This window comes from Bombus flavifrons, chromosome 17, assembly GCF_040668555.2.
Source record: "Bombus flavifrons isolate JBK064 chromosome 17, iyBomFlav1_principal, whole genome shotgun sequence".
In the NCBI taxonomy this organism is placed as follows: Eukaryota; Metazoa; Arthropoda; class Insecta; order Hymenoptera; family Apidae; genus Bombus; species Bombus flavifrons.
The window spans coordinates 6,042,148-6,065,722 of NC_138458.1; the positions used below are offsets into that span (position 1 = coordinate 6,042,148).

The 23,575-nt window shown below is 42.3% G+C and overlaps 1 long non-coding RNA gene across 6 annotated transcripts in view; it reads left to right on the forward strand.

Annotated features, from left to right (window-relative positions):
• The window catches only part of LOC138188725 (uncharacterized), a 181,420-nt gene that overhangs the window by 46,732 nt on the left and 111,113 nt on the right, over nucleotides 1–23,575 (forward strand). For 3 of the 6 annotated variants that reach the window (XR_011175631.1, XR_011175633.1, XR_011175632.1), the window contains exon 2: nucleotides 832–1,146. This is a non-coding gene — a long non-coding RNA (uncharacterized LOC138188725). Of the gene's footprint in view, nucleotides 1–831; nucleotides 1,179–23,575 lie in introns of all 6 variants that reach the window. The other 3 variants (XR_011175630.1, XR_011175635.1, XR_011175634.1) reach the window with 3 other exon arrangements.

Genomic DNA, 23,575 nt, shown 5'->3' on the forward strand with positions numbered 1-23,575 from the left:
AATTCACCGTGTGTGTATATGGAACTCGGAAAAGGGGTCGTGGGCCGCGCTGCTATCGAAAACAAATTCCCGAAATGTTTGCGTGAAAGGTGTTTACGTCAAAAATAAATTTCCGTAATATTTGCACCGCGTCTGTATATGTTTGCCTGTATGATTTTTCACGACCGTTCGTTAACGGCTATCCTGCGTCCGCCAGCGCAATAATCGCGCACGATAATTAATAATCACATGGACTGCGATTCCTCCCGTGTTAAGCAACATGTTTCTAACAACAGATTTCCCTTTCGTGACTGCTAAAACGATACGCCAAATGTCTCTCATCGGACGAGTCGCGCGGTATATGGAAAACAAAAGGGAAAGCTTAGGAAAACCTTGGTGAATATATTAGCTGATACATATGATATACATGTATATACATTATATATATATATATATATATATATGTATATGATATATATGTATGTACATTATAAAAATAAAATAAAATAAATAATAAATAAATAAAAAGAATGGGAAAATGGTCAGAAACAAGTGCGAGCTTGTACAGAGTTTTGAACGAAAGACGTGCACACGGTAGGTTGACTTGTCTTTATTTTCGAGACACGAAAGGGAAAGCAGCTTCTTTTTATCTCTGTCGTCTGGTTACTTTGTTTCGGTTGTTTGCATTTACAATTTGTCCCATTGGACGTTCGGTAAATGGTAAACATTTCGAAACGAATATTTCTCGCATTATAAATAGCAAACAAAGAATTTATTTCCTGTCCTGTGTTTGTACAACTTTTTTTCTCCCTTATCTTTGTTCGTAAAATATATCACGTAACTTGGTTTCAGGGAAAAATCCTGCCACACCATCCACGGCGGACGTAGTCGCGAGTCACGTTCAAGTTTGTTTGCCACGGAATAAACAGCCGCTGATTGGTCGAAGAAGTAACAGAGAGCCGGTCTGCACGCGTAAGTTTCATTGAAAGCGTTTCATTAACGCCAACCACCGCCAGATATTATTTATTCTACGCGGCTCTTATCTTTCGACGAAGAAGCAATGACGGAGGACTGTCATCGAGCAGAAACTCCGAGGGACGTTGATCGCGATAGCAGCGGACGCTTGAAAATGTCAGCGGACCAAGATAATTAGAGGATCATCTCTGGGTTAGACGCTTTATCCGTTTCTCTGAAGCTCGGTATCTGTTAAAAGCTCGTTCATTTATTTCCAGCATTTATTTATTTACCAATGGATTATCTTCCCGAAATAGAAGCAATTTAGTTTGCTGATTGCTGGCAATGTAGCGGAACAGCGTGCATCCCTTGGAATATTCCAATTTTCCTCTAGTTCGCAGTCTTTTTACAGATTTTTTAGATCCCCGTAACAGAAAGTATTTTGTATTTTACAATTTGTCCAGCTGCACATGGCCACCTCCAGTGGAATATCCTCTTCGAGGTGACCGAAAGGGGGGTAGTTTTTTGCGGAAATATATTTTTTTTTTTAATTTGGTAGACTTTTTCCAATCGACTCTCATTGAGAATTATACGTAAATTATTATTTTGGCGTGGTACTGTAACTTGTTGTTAACTCTTGTATTATGTCTGTCACTGAATTCGCATATTTCTTCCTCAAGGTGCATCGATTGCTTAGAGTTTTTCATTGTAATCGTTGGAGAATTTGTATGTTGGAATTACTCGCCGTTCCCCATAGGTTCATTATCAGATCCTGGACAGAAGAATGACAAGGCGCATCGTGGATAAATCCAAAGAACTGAAACCAAAACTAAAACAAATTCTACGGGAATAAGGCGCACGAAGTGAAACCTTTTTCAAAACTAATTTTCACCGTATCTTCGTTCTGATCTCGCGCTCTTAGACCACCGTATGGCTTACTCTGCGTCCACTCGAATCCTGCACATGGCGTTAGGTTCGTGTCGCCGTTAAAATAAACGCTTTTAACAGAGAAATTTGCCCGTAAGCTACAGAACGCATCGTCCTGAATAATCGCACGGACTCGTGAATTAAAATTTCATTCGGCTCTTTCTTCTTCTTCTTGCAACAAGGACGATCTGTGGCGAAATAGATGACAGAAACTAGAGATATTGGGGAAAAGGGTGCGTCATATTACGCATACATGTACACACAATTGCGAATACCTGCATAGCGGTGCATACAGTGTGCATATAGAGAGCATATTTTTATTAATATCTGCCAACGTTTATTACATCTATGCGATGCACATAGCGATCCACGCAATGCGCATACAAAGCTCATACTTTTTAATTGCACACCATTTACAAGCTGTCGCTGTATTTCGCGATACTTTTACGCCACGTTGTGTTTTATAACACAGCGTGTCACGCACGAGCTTCGTTCAAACTAATTAAAAAATTACACATCTTGAGATCTTCTCGCCGATTGGCCAAATATTCGGCATCGAGAAGATTGTCGAATTCGTTTGTGAAAATTCCTTGGAAATACAATTTTCCTATCGTCGACGATAATCTGCGTGCTGCGTGCACTATATTGCTGGCAGTTACTCGAAGAAACATCTCGTCTGCATCTTTTACCGATCGGTTTGTATCATAAATTCTCATCTTCTAAGTTAGCGTGTCTTTTCCTCTTTTAAATTGCATCCTTGCAATTTAATACCACGCTAAAGACTATTAACATGTATATTAAAGACTGTTAACATGTGTTAAAATTGATTAGTATTTATTTCTTATAAATTAATTATTCTGTACTCAATAAAATATTTATAGTAACATTAGATATGTTCAATAAATAAAAATAATCAAATTAAAATTATTTATAATATACTCGTGACAAACGAAATACAAATGCAGCTGCTTGTTCTCTGTGTACAGCGGCTATCAAGACCGCGAGGATACAATTGAAAAAGCGAATGGAAACAGCGTTACACGGAGCTTAATTACATCTATCGAAGGAAGCATTGCCAAAATCGATATGTAATATCGATGAAAGCCATCTAGCTAGCGATATCTTCTCCTGTTCGATTTAAAATAAACCCGGCGGTGGCGATTGTCTCCGGCTCCATTCGTTGCTCTTGTTTTCCTGCTCTTTGTCCCCGTGTACGTCCATGTAAAATGAGCACGATTAACGCTCCACCAGTCTCGTTAACTAAATCGGTTGATGATGTGAAATTAACGTGCGAGAAAATTCATTGATCGAATCGGTTCGCCATACCAAGCTAATTGTAAGCCTTCAGCGACTTTCGATCGACGATACACGCGATCGTAACTTATTTCAAAATTCATTCATTCACGAAATGGCTTGGCAGAGATTTTTGATCGGTAGATTCTTTTTCTCAGATTTCAATGTATCGACAAAGGGCAGTTGGGTTTCTTCTATCAGAGTTAGAACGATAGCAGGACAACGATAATGATATTCTGCGTATGCTGATATTAGTCAAATTATGCAGAACTCGAAGCTTTTTCTATGATAGTCAGCAATACGCGTGAACATTAGAGAGCTTCACGTTATCAACGTTGTCTACTTTCTGCGCTGAAATTTCGTTCACGTAGTTCACTTTCAGTTGCGTTTGGGTTTAGTTTTATTATGCAGTTGGTTACGGTATTACGATACTTGGAATAATTTGTGACACTTTTTAAATTAACGCTTTTCGATAGGAGTTGAGAAAAGATATCGAGGAAATTGGAAAGCGTTGGCAGATTTTCAAACGAAAAGGGATGGAAGATGGAAAAAGGAAAACGAAGACAGAAATGTGTATTTATTAGCTTGTTGTTATTGTTGGAATGGCGGATTTCGCAAACGTGTCTGGACTGTACAAAAACTACAGGACAATTACACGGTAACTTACATTTCCCATTTTGATAGGACAATGGATATAAAATTCACGTGACTTATGTTGCCGATTAATTGTATTATAATTGTAATTAAAAGATATCGATAAATATAATTCCGTCGAGTCGAAGCTTTCTACTCTGATAATTACAACTTTTCGTTGAAACATATCGAACGTATATTCATTCGATCGATATTCTTCTCAGAAAATGCACGGAATTTTACTTTTAACGAGCCGTGTATTGGGTTGTCCGGAAAGTTTCTTTCGTTTCATGAGGAAATAACAGACTTATAGAAATAACGTTCTTTGTTTTATATTATTTTGTCGAGTTACGTACGATCATTTCACAGACTCGGTTTCACGTCCGTACGAAGCTGCATCGTTGTGAAAAACAGCGAAAGAAAGACACTTTCGGGACAAGCTAATATTTCCATTTTTGCCAGAATGCGGCGGAATCGCGCGAATTCGTTGATCGATGGCATCGTACCGCGCAAATGTATTTCGCGGTCGCATCGTGCGATGGAAATCGTCGATTCCTCGAAGCGTCGCGTAACTCGACTTGCGTCACGCAACCAGTCGCATTAAGTCTGATTAGTTTGATAATTATTGGCCGCGTGCGAGCTGCATATTCCTTTCACGCGGATCCCAGTTGTCGTTACTTTCGTAAAGAAGACTTGCAAACCGTTTTTAAGCTACATTTCGTCGTCTGCTGTTTTCCGTAGTTTCCTCTACGATTTTTCCGACGATATCTGTCAATAGGCTGCGCGCGTCTGTCCATTTACGAGGAAATCAGAAGTGTAAAAATATACAGAACGCGCGTAAATGCAAGATTATGCAAAATACTCGAAGTGATCTTTATTTAGCTTTTGAACGCTCAGTCGCGTTCATAGAAATGTAAAATTCTGTACACAGTGGCGATGTGTGACGAATAGTAGATTGCACATGTGCACGTATTTACGGCGTTCCAATTTTCTGTTTTTCCTCGCGCGTAACTTAGAAGAAGGAAGATAGATCGCTATAGTTCTCAGTGTAAATCGTAATGCTTTGCCATTAGCGTGAAATACGTAAACGTTGACTGGAAGATCATCGTTGGAAAGGAAGTTTGTTAATCGTCTTGCTAAACAGAGATTCGTTCTCAAGCGACGGAGTTATCTTCTGTCAGCTTGGATTTGTACGCTGTTTTACGTTTGGAAAAATCTTCCAAAATTCTCGAACACTTTTCCAAGTTTCTAGAATATCGTGCAATAGTGTTTGTTGCTATTTGTTACCCTAATCTTCTCTCGTTTGATCGAAAGCCAAGTTTCGAGGGAAACGTGGGAGAAATGAAAAATTACGCGAAACTATTGGTCGTGGACGACCCGGTATGCGGATGGAGGGTTTTAATGATATTGGAAAGGTCATGGAAAAGGGCTGGAAATTTGAGTACATGAGAATTCTCGTGTACTTATCGATAAAATTTATATTTAATATACTGGAAGTTTACATAGTTGTGGAATTCTAGTGGAATAAAAATTTCGTTGTAATTAAATAGTCTATTTCATCGTGATCGTTATGTCAATCATCCTACGGTACATTTGTCAACGTAATCTATCTTTCTGGCAAATAAGCGATCCATTTTTTACAGGAGAGAAGCTTCGTATAATTAAAAGAGCTTAATCAATCACAAATGATAATGCCGGACGAAAAATACGATAATAAACATTTGCATATCCGTAGATTTGTCTCGTTGTACGTATCACATCAGGCTGATTAACCAGCGAATGCAGAGTGCGACACAACTTGCCGGTAAAAATTGCCACGATCGTGCAAAACGCCTCTTGAAACTGGCGAAAAACAAGCTTCAAAGTGGACGCTGTAAAAAGTCCCGCAAGAGTTATGTCACTCGAGCCGCCCCCTCCCAATGAACCCAACAAAGCAATCAGGAATAAGCAAAATGGAGAAAGAGCGAAATAAAAGAAGAAGGGGGCAAAAAAAGGAGAAAGAACGCCGATCGACGAGGGACGAAAAAATACGAAACGAAGGGTCGAAGGGTAAACGCTGACGCTTTCAATAACTCGCAGATGCAAGCTTGTTACTGCTGGCGATCGTAAAAAGCTTCGTTCAGATTGATCAAGTTGCGTGAATCGGAGCAATTAAAAATCAAGTAAGTCGAGAATTCCTTTTTAATGCGAGTCGGTCGTTGGCTTGTCGCGAAATATGCTTCAATTTCTATTTCGAAATTTCAGTTTGTTGGAAATATGCTGATAGCGCTCGCGCAACGCTAAATAATTAGCTAAGCAAGAAGTTGGAGCTTCTACATTTCGTACTTCTTATTTCATAAACTTTCCTTTGTACGCCACTGTGCACAACTTTGCCCTGTGAATTCAGACAGGCGCATCCGATCGACAGTTATTCTCGAGAAAAGTGACTCTTGGTGACGAGCAACCAGCCATCGATCTCAACTGTATAAAGATCGATCAAAGCTCGTAGATGCGACTTTCGCCTCTGGTCTGATCTCGCCAGGTAATCTAGAAATCTTGTAGAATTAGGCCTGGAATTTCTGATCCTAGAAAACACCAGTTGACGTTAACTAGAATGAACGATAAGGCGAATGAAATTAAGTGATTAAGTTGGCCTGACTTCGAGTGTCTCTGCTCTGAGCAAAGAACTCACAGCGGAGAAACGTTCTTCTGTCACAGCGTTGAAAAGACGATAAAAGCGACAATGATTTGACCTGATTGCTGCAAGCATGCAAACACGCCCATAGTGTAGGTCCAGAAATAAATTCAAACATATGGATCAACAATTTTGTGCTACCTGGCAGCGACGACTTGACCTCAGCGAAATTCGCAGACGCGTCCCTCCTCGCTTAACTTAATCGCAGCCTAATCTAAGCAGATGCGAATCAGTAGCGGTACTTAATGGCGAGTGTCTAATGACTGTCGCAAGCGGCAGTCGCCCTCTCGTTGTTCTCCTGTTTCAACCTTTTTTGCTATATTTCGCGATGGTTGACGACGAGAACCAGCGACGATTCTTCGTCGGACGAACGAAAAGCGAGCGAACGTGCGCGGCGACGCGCTGGACGGTCGAACGGTTCGCAAAACGCCGGCTGCCAGGGACACGCTGGTATGAAGCGAATGGAGGCAATCCCTTTATGGCACGGCCGAGGAATTTCGCGAGATTTGATTGAGCGGCCACGCATTTTCGAAAGTATTCGCCGGTGCGTGAATTCGGGCTCCGTTTCACCGCGCGACATCCGTCCGCGTTTTTGGTCGCGACGGCCACCGGGAAAAAGAGCAGACGTGGCCAGAGAGGAAGGCAACAATTAAAATGTTTGCGCGCGCGCTGCCACATTCCAGCTGCTCCGAGCTTTTTTTCATCCGGACCAATACGCCGCGTTCGATCGAGGCTCGATTAGCTGATTCATTGGGTCAGCTGATTAGCAATGGGATGGGAAATTGCCGGCAAATTCGAACCGTTTCGATCGCCATTGTCGAACCTCAAGACGCTCGAAAGTCTCGATCCGATCTCGGGGCTTCCGCAGTCCGTCGAGTCTCGATCGTTTCGGAGGTGTTGATGCGGGATATTGCACATTCCTGGAAGTACGTTTTCAAAAAGACGCCACACAGTCCCCATTCTTCGTTGTACGATTTCCAACTTAAACGGAAAGAAAAGTGGTCGATCGTCGTTTCGACGACAGAGCGCGATCGAGATTTGGAAGACACCAAAGACGATCAAGATTTTCCAGATGGCTTGCAAGATGAGCAAGACTCAAGAGACTATAAAGACTCAAGACTTTGGAAGGCTCGAGAGACTATAAAGTCTCAGGAGACTATAAAGACTCAAGACCTGGAAAGGCTCGAGAGACTATAAAGACTCAAGAGACTGTAAAGACTCATGAGACTATAAAGACTCATCAGACTATAAACACTCATGAGACTATAAAGACTCAAGAGACTGTATAAAGACTCAAAGGACTCTATAAAAACTCAAGATCTGGAAAGGCTCCAGACACTATAAAGACTCAAGGCTTGGAAAGGCTCGAGATACTATAAAGACTCATGAGACTATAAAGACTCAGGAGACTATAAAGACTCAGGAGACTATAAAGACTCAAGACCTGGAAAGGCTGGAGACTTGGAAACTGATTGCCAAACATATTGGCAACAACCTGTCACAACTATAAACTATTTATAGTTATACTAACCAGTATTAATCTTGTTGCTATCTTAGGGTACAGGAGAAAGATATTTAACGCTTCGCTTATAATACATTATACGACTTAATAACCTATCCTCACGCTATAGTGAGATTCACACTCAACGTTTCAGCCAAAATCTTGCGTCATTCTGAACTGTACATCTGAAGCGATCGTACATAGTCTGCTTACTTTAGCTGCGTCATTCGCATGATATTATGCGCCAATAGGATTATTCATCGATTTTTTTCTGCAGCCATCTCGCTTACTTAAACAACAACCATCTCTCAAGTCGCTTTAGATGTTTGCCCGTCTCATTGTTCCCGTCCTTGCGTCTTCTGCCCAGAGACTCTTGCCACTTAAGCTCTACTTAAGTACCTGGTTATTATTTGTTAACTCACGCATTAGCCAGGACTAGCGTTGGCTAATTCCAAGCTCCAGCACGGATCTTGATCAATTTCTTTGCCTCTTCTCGCGACAAACATGAATTTGCATAAACCTGACGTTGTCTATTTATTCTTCCAGGATTCTGCAACTTCAAACAAAATATCTTTTACAATGAAACTCGAAGCTACGTATATTTGTTAAAGTTGGAAACTCGTATTCGTATCGTTATCTGATAATGGTATTGTTTTTAAAAAAGATGAAATTAAACCCAGGCAGCGCGGCACACACAAAGCGAATCGGACATAACGAAATACCTGTACGTTCATAGCTAATCACCGGCCACTATCCTCTGTTTCGAGGTTTAATGCACGAACTCGAGATTTTTGCCGGCGCGGATCAAATCTCATTGTAGTAATTCGCTGGAACTGTTTGTTAACGAAGTATCGATTACTGGTAATTAGCGCAGTTGCTCGACAGCGAATGATTCTCGTAAATCGTTAGAGTACATTCTAGGTTTTATGCATTGTTTTCCAGAGCTTATGGCGTCGGATGGTTCTTGATTAGAGGCAGTTCGACTGCTTCGTTTATTTACTCGAGACACGAAGTGGCTAATTCCGCGCCACTTTGAAAAAATATGCCACACAGCGTCCATTGTCCATTAAACGCTCTACAACATTTTCTTGTAACATGCACCACGTTTCACGTATTATACGAAATCTGTCACAACGCAACAGGATTTTTACCACTAAGATTTTATCTACTGAATTATTTATTGTTCTATTTGCCGAAATGGAATTTGCGTTAGGAAAGGAGAAATTCTACCAGTTCGGAGTACCATTTTGCTGCTTAAGATTTTTATCTACACCGTATACGTTTAACGTGTAATTTAAAATCACCTCTACGCTTCTAACTTAACCTGGAGAATTTTCTCGCAAGTTTATTCCTTAAACAATTGTTAACAATAGACAGAATGGCTGTTGGATGGTGCAACTAAATATTCATTTCTGTCGCATTATACGCCCCACTGTGTTATGCTTCATCGAAGACAGAGCGAGAAACTTGTATTTCACAATCTCGCGCGTTAATTGCTCAAAGGGTTGATAAACCAGCGAAAAGTCGATTTGCCTGTCGCGCGATGGAATTGGGTTAGCCTTCTCGAAGGACGCGATCCTTACACGGTCGCGGGCCGCGATTTCCTCGTCTGTCGGCAAACGGTAATCGGTGTTTGGCGGAACGAGGGTGGAGAGAAAAAGAAGCAAGGGAATAATGAATTTTTTTTACACCAGGGTCGTGCGCCGCGGGCGGCTCGCACAAAGAACTCTCTCGCCGGGTTTTAAAGCGTTGTTACTCGCGCGCACAATGTACCGGCAACGAGAAATTCCATGAAATATTTCCCCTTTGCTCCACGTAGAAAGAGAGAGAGAGAGAGAAGGATAGAGAGGAAGAGATCGTAGAGCGAAAGAAAAAGAGAGGAGCCCTTTTAACCCCGAAAAATCGAGGGGAAAATAATGAATCCGCGGCGAACGACAATCGCCTGGGGAGGAATCGATCGGCCGCCGATTAGAAATTCGTCCGACTGTTGGCCGCCGACGCGGCTAAAAATATGATTTGCATCGATCCCAAACGCGTTTCGCTGAGAAATTAACCAGCCGGGACTGTTGGAGGGTGAACTCGTCGCTCGCTATATACATAGATCGATGGATCGACCAGAGCCGGGGCTTTGAGCGCGGCCAAACCGTTTCTCTCTGCGCCATTGAAAGAGCCCGAAGTGGATTTTTACTTGCATTGATCGTTCAGATTATCTATGACGATACGTGTCAGCCGTAGAAATCGATCGTGTGTTTTACCTTGTTTCTGTTATTCCATTTGCGGACCTCACGCCACTTCTTTTTCTTTCTTTTTTTATTCTTATTCGCGCGAGTTTATTTAGGCGATTTGGAAATCGGAGACGTCGATTTCGTCGCGTCAGAAATAACAGAACCGAACCTGACTGGAACAAAATTTGTCCGTAAAAATCTTGTTGCAGTTTGCACAAGTTAAAAAGCATAATCTCTGGTTGTTTAGATGCAAACCGGAGCACACGGAGACACGTCGATTTCCAGGAAAACGCGAATCATCGATTCTCGCGTTGCGCAGCGTGAACACGCGTCGATGAAGTTTCTGCAGAATTGGCCATTTAAACAGATGTTTAAAAGCCACGTGCTTGCATTACAATCCACGTGTCTCTCTTTCGCTCGACAGCCGTGTGAACGGTGGAAAAGCGGAAGAACCGAGTGAGGCGGAAAAGTTAAGCAGGTGGTGGCAGGCGTGGCGGCAAATAACAAAATAACAGGGCGCAAAACAGAATGAAAGAGTAATACCCGGGCATATACATTTATAACAAAGCAATCAAGTGGCGAAATAGCGCGGCAGCGATGGAAAATTTCCAACTCGCTGAAATTCCGCGGTCACCGGATGGACGTATCGATCCATCGAGATGGACCCGACGCCCAAGTCCGACGCCGACCGTCACGCGAACCCGCCGACAAATCGCTGCTTGCCATCGATAGCGGCGCGACTCAACGAAACGTTAACTGCAGGGCCGAAGCTTTCTCTAAAATTGACAAGAAAATCAGGCAGAAAGAGGACGCGGATTACGCGAAGAAGGAGAGGAGGACTTGAAACACACAGTGGAGGAATGTGAGATAACAGGAGGAGCAAGGAACACGGTAGAAACACTAAATGAGACTGGAGAAGGACTGGCAGAACTGAAAGCGATAATAGAGAAGAGGAGAGTAGCAGAAGAGGGGGAGGAACGACAGGGAGGAAGCACAGCGAGGAAGCAAAAGCCAAAGCACAATGAGCACTTAGTTAGATATAGGTGTTAGTACATAGAGATAGAGCAAGTAAGGTGCAATAGATAGGTATAAGCAATTGTATATAATTTATACAATTAATTATAATTGTATATAATTGTAAAGAAGTGCTAGAGTAAGAGAAATATATGTGATGTAAGGGCATTATATAAGGCAAAGGTATGGACTAAGAATAAATAATAATAAGAAATGCAAGAAAATCGCCGCGACTAATTTCAACGACCCGACGAGGCTGACTTAACACGCCAGACGTGCCACTGTTCGTGAAAACGGTACGATCTTCTTCCACTTGTGGCGATCGTAGAAGACGAGCCAATGTTTGAGATAAAATCGAGGCGAGCTTCTTAGCAGCGCAAGTTGACAAAGGTAGCCGAATATTGGACTACCATTTTGTTTTTCAAACGTCAAATAGATTTCATTTACTCGATGCTCGACTTTTACAGTCGCGAACAATTTTCCATATTCAACTAACGTCGCGAAGAAAATTGTACCTGATACGGAACAGGTACCCGATTTATGGTACTCTGACGTTAGGTGTTAGGTCTTCATAGGGAACAAACAAAGGATAGTTTTACTCTTCTTGGGTGAGAAAAACGCGTTGCAAAAATTTCGCCATTTTTCTGCCCTTTGCAATTTGACCCTCTTTGCAATTTGCAATTGCAATTGCAATTTACGGACATTTTACACTACCATAGGATGCAATTTTGCAGACTTTTGCAGACTTACAAGCAAGCCGTACTTGTTGCTGCTAGATCCTTCGATCATTTGGCTGGTTTTTAATTAGTTTCCTCGACATAAATGGCGCAGGTTACTCGTCAGAGTGTTTCTACGAGTGGATAGCCTCTGTTTGTGTTTTTCGAACGCGATTTGCGACTACTTTCGCATCCAGATTCATCTTGAGGATAAAGTTGATCTACTAAATGAATGGAAAATAAATAAAATAGAGTCTCCGCGCAATGCAGGTTAAATTTGAAAGTTTTTGAACGGCTGTGGTCAATGCCAAGCATTAAAAACCACAAATGCAGGTTGCGAGGAACGCGCGCGTCTACGCGCACACGTTCACCCACTGGTCGCGGGAATGGAAAAATTAGTTAGAGTTGGCGGTTAACATGATTCCTTGTCGCGTTACTGTCTGCTGACCTGTGACCTGTTTGTTCGTTGCCACGTAACAATTTAGGTACTTCGTTAGCGGTAGGTTAACGAAGAAAGATAATTTTCTTCGTTTTCGCCTGTTAAGGACTTTGATGGAAATTTGAAAACGGCGATGCGAGCAGATTGCGATTTCGTCCAGGGTTGCTTTTTCCATTTCCCACGTTCTCGTTCTCGGTTATGCCAATTTTTCCCCTCCAGCTGCCAGCGAATGTTTAGGTCATTCGCATTGTTGGAAGTTCGCCGCACCGTCGACGAAATTATCGATTGTTCTATTCGTTAAAGAAAACGTGATAACACGAGCCAATCGGCGACGATAATTATCTATGTCGTTGGCATAGTTGGAAGTTGGCTGGACCATCGAAATCTACGTTATTTTACCGGTAGAAAAAAATTTAATAACGCGACCCAGCAGTGACTAGGATTATTTAAGTTATTCATATAGTTGAACATTTCTCGGACCACGGAAAATCGATGTTATTTTATTCAGTTTAAAAAATTTAATAACCAAGACCCGGCGTGTCAGTCAACGCGTTAAAAAACCTCGCCAAACGAATTTATTCCCGCGCAGATAATCGAAACTATCTCATCAATCCTGAACGATGTATTATATGTATACACGCACGCTAATGTCCGATTATTAATATAGTATTTGTAACGTGACGCGTGAAAAAACTGTCGATTTATTAGAAATTGGCGGCGAAAGGGGCTGACGAACGCCGCGATACCGAAATAAATCCGTGAATCGGAGATTGGCGGAACCAGTCGCGCTGCCATCGATCCATCCAAAATAATCCACGGTCCGGATTGCTGCCACGAACCGAGTACCGGTGAAATAATGTATAAAATTACCAGGTAAACTGTTTGCCCCGCGGCGAATATTTTTGTTGCGATTAAATCGCCATTGGTAGTCCGACCCTCGAAAGAACCCGGATCGAGTGGAATTGTAGGGATGATTCTGCGAAAGAAGCGTGTACCATGCGCTGCGTAACGAGTTTTTTAACCTTGACCCTGAGCACAATTTCCACCTCGCTGGCATTTAACGTGGAAGAAAAAATATGCGTCGAGAGCGTCGTTTTTAGCGAAAAAGTTCCGCTAACACGAATTTCCACGTACGATGGAAATAGTAATCATTCGTAGGCAAATGGAGCCGCGGACGTCGGAGATGCAATTTCAGCTCCGTGCTTTTTTCCTCCGAATCTTCGTTAACAAATTTCCAGCATATGGATATCAATTGATATTGATATCAATGCGATTTTGTTCAGCTTCTATGACAGCTTAGAGTAACGTCTCTTTCTTTCAAGGCGCTTGATTTTTCTTATGTCTTCACATTCGAAAATAGCGTAGAGTAGGTTTGCCAAAAGCTCGGCATTCTTCGTCACTCGCCAAGTAACGTTAATCCTAAAGTACCGTGATCGTTGCGCGTCTGACAGTGTAGAAGACGTCAGCTGGTCCCTGCGCATTCCTACAAGCTTCACTTTTGTAAATCTGAAAAGCTTGCGCCACCCTTCGCCTTGAACGCACTCGCCACGTCGAGGACGTTGTACCCAGGAAAAAGTGGAGCCCGAAACTTTTCTCCTCGTCACGATCGCCGACTATATCGAAGATGAAGCAGACTACAGAGTCAGCAAGTTTTGAAGCATAAAATAACAGAAGAGCCGGCGCCACAGCACGCTGCGTTTCTTCTTTCGCCGCGGAAATTATTCATTTTTAACTCGCCTGATATGAATTATTCGTATGAACGATAATTTAGTATCAAAAGTAATAAAGCAGTATCGTGAACCACGGCAGGTTCACAGGTCCGTGTGCCAACGCTTTTTCGTCCCTTTACAAAGATTATGGAAATTAACGAGAACGCAATACGTTGCTGTTAACGATACGAAAATTAGTAATATGATTTTGTTAATACAGTGTTACACGTACATAGAGATGCACTAAATTATAGAGAAAGACGCAACTTTTTAATATTTCAATTAGGAAGAAGATCAGATTTGGTACATATTTGTGTTGAAGGAAAATACAGATATTTTTAAGCCCACGCAAACATTCGTAAACCATAGTAGTGGAATTTTCTTCGTACGTGTACGGAATAAATTTGGAATTATTTTTCAAATTCATTCCTATACACACTGGATCTGCTGCTAATTTATTGATTTCAAGTTAATATTACACATGTCAACAGTAATTTCATTCAACATGGATGCACGTTTTAATCGACCCCCTTTTTGAAGGCACAGAATTGCAAGCTGATTTTATCCAAAACCCTTGAAACCCACACACACTCGTTCGGATCTTTAGCTCGAGGCAACTGATTTTACTTGATACGTCAAGTATTATCAGGGTTTCTATCTTCCCTATCAATCGGTTAGCTGTTTCCGACGAGTATACTCGTCACGAGGAAACGTCGGTATTTCGTGTTACACCGAACCCAGTCAGCGATAAAATTCAGAAATAAAACAGTCATTTTGACCCAATTCCACAGCCCTACGGTCGCACATTCTGCGCCCGACGAGTATACTCGTCGTCGTCGTTCACTTCGTGCCACGCGTTTTAGCTACACGCTACACGTTGAGAATCCATAGCGTTTAGACGTGGCAGGCGACGATAACGAGCGAAATAAACATGGAAATTAGCGACAATGTATTTTCCCAACAACTCGTATCCAACAAAAATGTGCGTCGTTTCCCTTCGACCGATTCGATCGTCGAACCGAAGTTACAAAACGATACTTTCGACTGGCTCTGTGCTGCAGTCTACTTGCAAGCGGAACAAACGAACGGGACAGGGGGTTCTGGTGGCCCGAGGCCAGGGAAAAGTGGCCACGGTTTTCCGAAAATTTCGCCGATGCTGGAGGCTGGATTTTGGAAATTTCGCCGGCGAACGCTGGTCGTTGGAATAGGCCCGTGAATTTGGCGCCCGCGACCGGATGGACGTCTATCGATCCATCGAGGTCGAACCCGCAGGCTAGCGTCGCGGCCCGTCAGACGTAACGGACAGGATAGTAAAAGCTCTCTGGTTGCAGCAGTCGCTGGGACTGGGTCCGTTCGTATATCCGTCCGTACGTCCATCCGCTCGCACGTCCGTCACATCGACGGATAATACCAGAGTTCACCTAAATATAACCGGCGCGGTTCTGAACCACGTTGCGCAGCGACCGGGCAAAGAAGAGAGAATGAAGAGATTGGAGGAGGACGAGAGAGGAAGGAGGATACGAGGTGTGTGGGGGAAGGGGGCGTACGAAGGAGAACGTACCAGTGGAAAATAGTACGTATGTAGCATTGCGATAATGGAGGACGTTAGAAGGGCGAGAGAAGAAGAAATAGCGAGTGCAATGTGTAGAAAAATGAAGATAATGAAGATTTGGGAATGTGGAAGAGAAGAGTAGCGAAGACGAAGAAGATGTGAGAAGATGGGGATAATCGTAGCTGGAAGATGCAGGGGAAATAAAGAAAGTAATAGAAATTGAAGTGTTTGAGGGAGGTGGGATGACGTTAGAAGAGGAAATAGCGAGTGCAATGTGTAGAAAAATGAAGATAATGAAGATTTGGGAATGTGTAAGAGAAGAGTAGCGAAGACGAAGAAGATGTGAGAAGATGGGGATAATCGTAGCGGAAGATGCAGGGGGAATAGAGAAAGTAATAGTAGTTGAAGTGTTTGAGGGAGGTGGGAGGACGTTAGAAGGGCGAGAGAAGAAGAAATAGCGAGTTGAATGTGTAGAAAAATGAAGAAGATAATTTTGGGGGAGAGGAGAAGCGAAGGCTATGAAGATATGAGAATCTGGGGATAATCGTTGCGGGAAGATACAGAGAAATAGAGAAAGTAATAGAAATAGTTGGAAATGTAGAAGAGAGAAGAAGAGATCGAGGGAGAACGAGAGAGCAAGTTGAAGTGTTTGAGGGAGGTGGGAGGACGTTAGAATGGCGAGAGAAAAGGAAATAGCGAGTGCAATGTGTAGTAATGAAGATAATGATGATTTGGGAATGTGGAAGAGAAGAGTAGCGAAGACGAAGAAGATATGAGAATCTGGGGATAATTGTAGCTGGAAGATGCAAGGGAAATAAAGAAAGTAATAATACTTGAAGTGTTTGGGGGAGGTGGGAGGACGTTAGAAGGGCGAGAGAAGAGGAAATAGCAAATTGAATCTGTAGAAAAATGAAGATAATGAAGATTTGGGAATGTGGAAGGGAAGAGTAGCGAAGACGAAGAAGATATGAGAAGCTGGGGATAATCGTAGCGGGAAGATGCAGGGGAAATAGAGAAAGTAATAGAAATTGAAGTGTTTGAGGGAGGTGGGAGGACGTTAGAAGGGCGAGAGAAGAGGAAATAGCGAGTTGAATGTGTAGAAAAATGAAGAAGATAATTTTGGGGGAGAGGAGAAGCGAAGGCGAAGAAGATATGAGAATCTGGGGATAATCGTAGCGGGAAGATGCAGGAGAAATAGAGAATGTAATAGAAATAGTTGAAAATGTAGAAGAGAGAAGAAGAGATCGAGGGAGAACGAGAGAGCAAGTTGAAGTGCTTGAGGGAGGTGGGAGGACACTTGAAGGAGGACGGAGTAGAAAATACTGCGTGGGAAGGTTCCTGGAATTGCTGTGACAATGGTAGGGGCTAGAAGAATCAGAGAGAAGGGATTGTAAATGGAAGATATAAAGAAATAAAGAGAATAATGAGAATAATGGAAGATGTGGAAAAATGAAGAGGACTGTTGAAACTATTCGATATGAAAATTTGGGGATATGAGAGAGACCATTAATAAAGATGAAGAAGATAGGAGAAAGAATTACAAGATTTGGAAAGAACGGAGGATGTAGAAATATGAAGAAGGCGATAAGAATAAAAAAGGAAATAAAGGCTGTAGAAATAGGAAAAGGAATGATAACGTACGATGTAGGAAAATCTGGTAGTGAAGAAGGTCTACTATGGTAAAGCAATTGACGAAGATGGTAAGAACGAAGAAAATTATAAGAAGGGGAAAAGGAATAGAAAATTGGAGAAGGGCAATGACGAAGATAGAAGCAGGAAAGGTGAAGTATCTCTGCGAGGAACAAGGGCGAAAAAATGTAACAAAAGTAGAAGGATGCGAGGAAAAGAAAGAGATGAAAAAAAGGAATGAAAGGGAAGAGGCGTTAAAAAATGGGACATCGCAAATAAAAGAGAAAAGAGAGCGATGTTGCAAAGAATATGAGATGCAGAAACGGAAACATCAAAAAATAGAAGACCAGCCGGAAAAAAGCGAAAAGTGAATTCGCCGGTAAAAAGAGAAGGAGAACGATGCGGGGGAAAGCTGGGCTAAAACGAGAAGAAGGAAATGGAATGTAAGTGAAAAGGCAAAAAGAAAAGCGAATTCTCTGTGAGAGTGGAGAAAATGAGCAATGAAAGAAGCGGTGGCAAAAATAAAAACGTGGCGAACCATAATAATTGGCGGAGAAAGTGAGGAAGAATAGCGTGAAAGGAAGAAAAAGGAGGTTGAAAGAATACCTAGAAAAGAAGAGAAACAAAGCTGAGCAGGAAAAGACTGTGCAAGGGAAGAGGAACGATAAAAAGGAGAAGAAAAATCGAAGGATCGATCGGACAGTAGAAAGAAGCTATATAGAAATTCAAGTGGAAAAGAGGAGAGCAAGGTAAAAAGATGAACTTTGCCATGGTAAACGAGAAAGAAAATACAAAACGACGAGAATGATACAACGAAAAGGAAAACTAAAACGAGAAAAAACCAAAGGGCACGGAGGTGTGGCGTAGAGGGAAAGTGCAGGACGTTAGATGAAACGAGAAGAGGATGTGGGAGCCAGGTTTCTAGGGCAGGCAGCAGCTGCAGCTGCAGACATCACCGCGGCGATGCATTATTTTGCACGTGGTTTAATACATACGCTAGTAGGAAAGCCGGTTAACGTCGCCGAAATCTCCACCACGAGCAGTGGTGCCCGAATTCGGTTTCCGTTAAGCGATGCAAATACCGCCGACAAAGCGGTCCGATCGGCGGTTTCAAGGCTCACGGGACACTTGCTCGGTCACGCTGACGCGTTCATCGCCTCTCTGTTGCTTCTTGCGAGGCCAAATCTCCCCTTCGTCCTCCCCATCTTTTAACCTTTTGCAGTTTCAGCTTTGCTCGCCGATCACGGCCAGTGTCACAAGGTACAGCCTGGTCGGGGAAAGGTCAAGCTAAGCGCTGAAAAAATAAAAAGGAGCAGCGGCGGATGTAATGGGAGTTGCGTAGTGGAGGTGAAGGCGTTGGAGGGATCGTAAAAGAAAGAAAAATTCATTCCAAGTGTTGGTCGGATTAAATGAGGTAGTGGAAACTGGCAGGCGAAAGTTCATCCAACCGTATACAACATATGTTGGTTTCGATATCGAATTCCTGGAAATTGAAAGGGAAAACTGTGCTTTGTTTCAAGAAATAAGAGTCGTCTTTAAAAGAGAATATTCTTACAACGGTGTTTTAGTGCCATGCGTTTGTATTTTATTACGCGCATTTGTTTAATTTTCTGCTCTTTCAAGCAGTTTCAAATAAAAATTTTAAAATACAAAAATATCCACTTTCTTTTATGGCAATTAATTCTTCAATTGCTCCTCTGTATATTAACATAATATGCTTGTATTTTATTGCACGTACAGTTTGTTCAATTCTCTGCTGCATAATTCCAAATGCAAATTGAAAAGTCGAATTTTTTCAAATACAAGACAGTTCGTTTCTTCTGTCAGAAATTTATCGGATCCTTATGTCCCGTTACGTATTTTTAATCTCCCGCTTCATTTTTTCCAAGCTCAATGAAAATTCCATTTCTTTTCTCAGAAGCTATTCTTCGATTATTCTTTTTTTTTTTTTCTTTCTTTAATACACCTACTCGTCATCGCAACGATTCATTTCCTCGTCTGTCGTCATATTGCATAAAAGATGAAGCAATTAAGGATCAATAATGGCGGAGTTATACGCTGATAGTAACTTACTGGTTTGCGACCAGCGGATTGGTTTACATTTCGGGAGTTGGAACTCGGAGGATTACGCGTTAAAGCCCCTTTGCGTTATCGTGGCGAAAATCACACGGAGAACGTGACTAGGTCGTGTTTGAGGAAAGCTCGTGCTCGTCATACGTGGAATAATGATCGATAATCGAAGTAACGAAGCTAGCGTTCCAACACCTATCTCCAACCGCACATTTGCTAAAGCGATATCTAGGCTAGTTCAATGCTACGCTTTCCCAGACGGATGAAACCACTTGTACAGAACTTAACTATTAATCCTCGTAAACTGTGACTTATAGTATCCAAGTATCAATATCCATAGCGTAACGTTATGACATAATTGATACAAGAAATGTGGCACAAATTGAGTAAAAGTTACGATATCTTTGCTTTTCGTGGATCGTCAATTACGATATCTATGATATGATATAGCAAAGTATAATAATTTGCATAGAATAACTTAACAGCGAATCGTAAAACTTTTGTTCACAGGTTGAATCTTTCATGTATTTTATATTATATCAATCTACGTTACTACGCAACGACTTTTGCGTGAGAAATATTTGACGCAAGTCACTGGCACGTGAAATTCTAACTTTAACATCACGCGATATGATAAAAGATTAATTCTGTCGTCTGTAACTCTTCTTCGAACGAGAAGCTATATATATAATTATCAGTAAAAATAGCTGTGATTTCTTTCACCAACTTTTAACACAAACCTAGAAACACTTTGCTTATCGAATATTATTAAATGCTAAATTCGATAAACAATTTCACAGCCGATGGATACGAGACGCTGTCGTCTAACGTTGCACCGTATTGGCCAGAAGTTCTGCTTTAACGTCGTGTATCATAGGAGGCTGCCCCATAAATAGACGCCAAGAGTAGGCGTTAGAATATCACAAGGATATCGAGCACGAGAGAACCCGGGGCTGTGTACGAGAGATACGCGCCGAGTTGTCGGACAATTAAACAAATCCGTGTAGGCGCGATGCACGAGGTGTATCTTTACTAATTACAGGAGGCGCGGAAAGTTACAGGTTCGCAGTGGCTTGGTAATTGTTGCTAATGAACGACGTACGATCGCGTCCACGCGAATGCTTCTTCCCCTTGTTCGCTAACGTTCACCGCACACGTCCGCGTATCATAAGTCTGATTTCATTCGCGTCGTAAATTAGGTTTCTTCCGACTTACTTGCGATACACACAATCGTAATCGTTGCATCGTAATATCTCTGTGTGTTAATTACGCCGATTATCTGTACGATATCTCAGCGTATCAAAGGTGGATGAGCAACGCAGATAAGATTTCGTTGCATTCAATTAAAAACAGATTAACGATCTGCGAATCTGTGATCAGCGAATTTGGTAGGATCATTTTTATCCTCTAATTTTTATCTAACTCTGAAACGTTGCAAGTTTCGTTATGTCAAGAGCAGAGAGAAAGATAACGTCGCGGGTAAAATAGAAAATTGAACATTGACGTGGCAAAAATTATACGTGCAACTAACGAGCGAAAAATTTGTAAAACGACGTTATTATTGTTCCGCGTAACGACACATTTTCCATCTCTACTCGATCTCAATTTCGATATCCTGGAAATTCGTTTACCATTTATTCGTAAAATAATACATTCGAGTTGAGATTCTGTGGCGGGTAAATGCTCGATATTCTTATGAGATGCTAACACCTGTTCTTACGTGCACGCGCAATATTACATTTGTGCATGTTCCGCTTTCCTATTCGGTGAATTCAATTTCGGTTGGATTAATTTATCGGTCAAATGGAATGTCCCTGTAGGAGGGAAATTATTCAAAGACAACTGATACAGAGGCTAAGAAGCTTTATAATAAAGAGGCAAATATGTATCAGCATGTACACTTGGAAAGGAAATTCAATTATTTAGGAATATTTGTCACAACCACAGAAGGAATCAAACACTTGGTACAATTTCTATTTTTCACCGCTGCTATTATGCGTGTAAACTATCCTGTAATTGCCATCCGATAGGTTGGTCAATTGGACGTTTACTATAAACACGTGAAAATAAATAATAGCGTTGAAAGGTAAATAAAAAGTGAAAAAAAAGTAACAAGTAGTTGATTAAATAGAATATTAAATACGTAGACGCTAATGGCCATCACCGTTTTTTGACGGTAGCCATTTCTCACGCACAAAACCACGCTCGAAACTTCCAATATTTGTTACTTGGTCGGCAAAAATTCCATTACCGGGCCCACCAAATACGATTTGGAAAAAAACGAAAGATCGATAAACGTCCAACTTACGAGCGAGCCGGACGGAGGCAATTTTCACCGGGGGGAAAAAAGTGAGAGAGAAATATATATACATATACACAGGCGGCCCAACCCTGGAAATTTAAAAAATTCAAAAAATACATAACAACGAAAAAGAGAGAATATCTCAACGAATTCATGATAGAATCCATTTGAAAGCAATCTACTGGCATTCCAGCGAAACAAGCAAACAACCCTCTCGAAAAATCAATCATCCGCCGGCGTTACTCGCGTTACGATCCACCTTCACCAGCAGCCCCTCTTTTCATCCGGCTTCTTCCTCAAAACTCGCTCATTAGCCCTCATTGTTCGACGCGCACGTGACACGTGGACACGCTCGGTATCAAAGTGAAGGCAAAAACAACAGAGCACGCGTGTTCAATTTGAGATGGACAGGAGAAACCCTGTCAAAATTGATACGTCGAAATAATATCCTCAAAGGAGGCGTGCTGATCTGTCCGAGGATTTAGACAAGAGACGCGCGTGGAAACAGCGTGTAACTCGTTGGGTCGCGTGTCTGACTCGATCGCCGGTGTGAACGGAACTTAAATGCCACCTAGTACATGGAACGAGGAGTACGAAGCAGAGGAACGAGAAAAATACTGATCCGTAGGAAGAAATGGGACGAAAGAGGCTCCTGAGCCTAAATCGGTGGAAGAAGGAGCACGGTAGCACAGAGGTGGCTATTGCTTAAGGCCGGAGATGCGACTGTTTCAAATTGGATCCTCCAGAGCGAAAGAGAGGATCACAGAATGCGAAGGAAGAATTTAAATAATCCTTCTGCTCGCAGATCTCTGGATCTTCCCTTTAAACCGAGGCAAACGAAGGGACGAGGCACCGTGCAAGTGATAAATAACGTTCAAGCTCAGCCAAAGACCGACGTAATCAATTTTGTAAGTGTCTATGGCTGGACAGTCGGTAGAAAGCTGCACGCAGTGCGACCTAGAGAATGCAAGAGGAGCCCAACGTGCCACAAGGAATCAAGGCGTCCTGAACCGCATTCTGGACCACTTCCGGCCATTGCACGCTAACGCACGTGCACACTTATGGAGAAAACAATCACCTGCTGAATGCCAGTGGATCACCTCTGTAATGATCATAGAGCACGTTTTACTGCACTGGCCTAGATTTTTGTCTGACAGAAGCAATTAGGATATTGAAGTGGACGCGAGCTCTAACCTAGAGAATTCTGAAAGTTTTCTCCGCTCGATTCCACTCCATGCCGGCTATCGTTTAATCTCGTAAACATGTAAGGTAATTAGGCGAATGCCGGATATACGGAATGCCGCGTAATTGGAAGATGCGAAACAGGGGAGGATGCCAGGCAATCAGAACAAGCCAGAGACTATCCAGCGTATCTTATCGCAGTTGTATCTACGAGTACTTTCGTTGCGTCAATTGCCAGAGGAGATCGCTTGGCATTTGCTTCAACACACGACACCAGTTCATCGAAGAAGCTTGCCCTGCGACGTCCAGCTGCCGCTTGGTATCTTCTAGCGTAACGAAGAAGAGGAAACGTTATCAACAGCGGCGAGTTACTAGCTGCAAGGCAGACGTTCTTCTTATTTGCTCTGCCTCTTGCGACGAACGATCGGCAGAATTACAATTTGACTTACTTAACGATCTTTTGCCACCTTCCCCAACGTATCGAAACACGCAAATTGCATCGGGGTAGAATGATGCCGCGTCGCTATGGTGGCTGCAACTTGTTTCAATGAGCCACGCGTATTCATGGTAAACGACCAGGCCAGGGAGCACTGGGCGGACGATGATGTTCGATCTGCCGCGTCAGCGTCGAAAGGTGCAACCAAAAGTGCAAATGAAAAGTACCACGCGATCTTTCCTCTCGTTTGCATCTTTGCCAAAGTTTGAGCGGAGAATTGAACTAAGACTGAGACACCTAACGAGTATGTTTCTCACACAGCAAACGTTTAGGTGTCCTG